This window comes from Rutilus rutilus (assembly GCF_951802725.1).
Source record: "Rutilus rutilus genome assembly, chromosome: 18".
Classification (NCBI taxonomy): Eukaryota; Metazoa; Chordata; class Actinopteri; order Cypriniformes; family Leuciscidae; genus Rutilus; species Rutilus rutilus.
In genome coordinates, this window is record NC_140231.1 from 34,927,839 (window position 1) to 34,931,216 (window position 3,378).

The following is a 3,378-nucleotide window of genomic DNA, read 5'->3' on the forward strand; positions in this document are numbered from 1 at the left end:
TGACATTGAAGTGTCATCATTTCCTGGACTTCATGAAGGTTGTGATGAAAAAAACGTTTTTTTTTTTTTTTGTGATATTCTGTGGAGGAACTTCAGATAAGAAAAAGAGATTATGCTCTTTTAGTATAGAAATAAAAATATAAATCATAGCATAAAACAAAGTATTGAGGTGGGAATGTGTGGCTTGCATAACTTTGACTTGTTACTGTGGCTGTGCATGAGCTTCCAGATATTCTAGTGATTATAATAACTCATGCTGACACTGATACTGAAAGTGAAACTGCATCAGAGTCTATAGTAGAAGCCAGAGGGAGGAGTGTAACCTTCACACTGTATAAAAGCTTTCTGAGCGGTCTGATCTCTCAGCGCTGCACTGGATGTGACTGCATGAGTTTATTCCAGTGATTATAGCTCATGCTGATACTGACATTGAAAATAAAACTGCATCAGAGTCTATAACATCACCAGAGGAGGAGTTTAACCTTCACACTGTATAAAAGCTGATCTTTCTGACTGTCTGATCTCAGATCTGCACTGGATGTGTCCTCTCTTCTGCTCATCACAAGGTGATTAAAACACTTTATCTTTAATTGTTTTGTAAAGAGATTTTTATAAATTAATTAATTTAAATCCAGACATTAATGTCTCTATTATAATGAAACTGAAATGTAAACCTGTACTGCTCAAAAATCATTAACTGATGTCAAACTTCACTCTGAACTGAACTACTGTATTCTCTTGAACAGATATTATGAGAAATTACAGCATGGGAGAACATGTGTTGAGCTTCACAAACTACAGGATAATTAAATGTTACAAGAGAGAGAGAGAAGAATGGGAAACCAAAAGGACAAAACGTTACAATCTAATGAACCAAAACAGAAAAAGACGCCGAGTCTAGTCAGACAAAACAGCTTTAATAGCGGAAAACCAAACTGTGAGTATTTATGATGTTTAATATCAAACTGTCATATTTCATCATCTTCAGTGTTTCATCTTCTCTGGTGTCTGAATGTGTCACATCAATTCTAAACTATGAATTTTCTTGGAAAAGCAAGAAGCAAATTACAGTTGTGGTCATGAGTTTATATAGTTATTTTGTTTATTTCACCATATATATTAAAACATCTTTTAGCAGCACACGTGAAATTAAGTTAAGGTCTGTTATGCCTATTCTTATTCATTTTGTTAAAAATACTCACAACAACTGTAAGCTTTTGGCAGATCTTTCCATCAGTGACACTGATTTATTAATTGTCGCTGTTTGAGGAATTGCTATAATCTGATGTTTGTGTTCTTCATTCACAGTTTCTCATGTTTCACCGATTCATTGTGATGTTTTAGAGTCACAGAAAAGGTGAGACACACACATCATATACAGAGAAATACAGAGAAACTGAAGCAGAAATCTGATGTTATATTGATCTTTGTGTTATATTTCTGTATTTCTCCTTTCAGAAAGCAGCAGTGTGATTCATCTAACCTGATAAATATTCTCCATCATGTTCCTTTTTCAACAAATAATAAATTCATGGTTCAGACATGCACTGTTACTGTATATAAGATGAATGTGTATGAATGGATTTTATATTTATATAGAACATGTTTGGATTTCATGAATATAGGACATGCTTTCCTGAACACATCTGATCTGAATCTGAGTTTTACAGTAATCTTGATTGTAACCTGACAGAAACTGCTGGTTGTGTGTGTTAATAATCTTTCCTGTAGCTCAAACAGTAGAGTGTTAGCATTAGCGTTAGCGCTTGCAACGCCAAGATCATGGGTTCGATTCCCAGAGAACGCAAGAACTGATAAGAATGAATGTCCTCACCGGAGGTGATACGAAAAAAAAGTACCTGGAAGCAGGTGCAGGTACAGCTTTTACACAGTGGTAAACCAAACAAAGTGGTAAATGGTATAAATGAGAACATTGGTGCATTGTGGTTTGGCCAAAAGTTTCCCCTAAACCAGGCTCTACAGCCCAAATCAATCACAGGGAGATTAAGCCCTACTGAAACCCCTATAAATAATTGGGGAGGGCAGCAAATAAGAGATGCATAAGTTTATTTGTAATTGCCAGAAAGAAAGAAAGAAAGAAAGAAAGAAAGAAAGAAAGAAAGAAAGAAAGAAAGAAAGAAAGAAAGAAAGAAAGAAAGAGATGTGGGTAGGAATGATAAGTCAGTAGGCCTGTGTAGTTTCTTCATTCACTGTGACCTATACCTGCACTGGATGGACAATTTCACATGTTTTGTGTATTTTCAAAATACTGTATTTGTATTTAAATAAAAAAAATTCACACAGTATTTTGTATTTGTATTTTAAATACATTTCCATGTATTTATGCCCATCTCTGCATATAGGGATATTATAATAATCATGTAATATAAAGAAAGATATTAAGGCACTGTTACATTATTATATAATACTATATAAATGTTAAAATGTTCACATCTCTCCACATCTAATTCCTAACAACTAGAAAAGACACATTTTCAAAACACAGTTTAACCGATCCTAATCAAACACACCTAAACCAGCGAATCATCTCTTCATGATGACCAGAATCCCGTGTGTTGAGGTGTGGAGATGAACACTGCGTGACTGATCCTTCATCAGCAGAACTGGACACCACTGGCCGACACACTTCTCATGTCTATGCAGTTTTGTGGAAATATAAAAAAATTGCTGAGATACAGTATTCACTCATTTTTCCACTGACATTGTTGAATTTGTAAGGTTGCAGCTCAGTAATGGTTATGAAAATCAAAAGCTCCTTTGATCAGATCTGTGCGCTCTGAGGATGTGAGCTATAATGAAGACTGACATCAAAATGACACTGATGGCACCAGCAGAACATTCACAGCCACAAACACACAGAGCTGTTGAACCTGAGTGTGAAAACACGTCACTTTAGCCCCTTCACACACACAGTCTTTATGGTAAATTACCGCTAGATCATGTGTGTACCAGTAAGGGGAGTTGTAACATTACCGGTTAATTACCAGTGCTCTGTAGATTACCAGTATGATCATGTATGAATCAGATCACGCTGATGTAATCATAAAGCACACTAGGTACCCCTTAAAAAGACTTAGACTCAAGTCCCTTCCGTTGTAAATTGGCCGTAAATGTGGAGCTTTAAGTGATCTCGATCTTGATCATATGATTTACTGAAGTTGTGAGTCGGAAGATGTGCAGAATGTTTCTGTACCTTGAAACTGGAGATCAGCTTTAGGAGCTGAAGCCGTCCTGAGCCGAGATATTAATATTGAGGTTTCCATAAACGTGTTGTGCACCAGATGACCCCTGTGGTGAAACCAAGGAGACTTGTTTTATTTAAAGCAATTGTATTTTTTAATTAAAAACTATATTATA

The 3,378-nt window shown here is 35.7% G+C and overlaps 1 long non-coding RNA gene across 1 annotated transcript; it reads left to right on the forward strand.

Moving 5' to 3' along the window:
* The first annotated feature begins 364 nt into the window (after positions 1-364).
* Positions 365-2,305, forward strand: LOC311277354. Its single transcript, XR_014625216.1, has 4 exons — positions 365-566; positions 747-937; positions 1,309-1,357; positions 1,459-2,305. It is a non-coding gene; the product is annotated as an uncharacterized lncRNA (long non-coding RNA).
* The last annotated feature ends 1,073 nt before the right edge of the window (positions 2,306-3,378 follow it).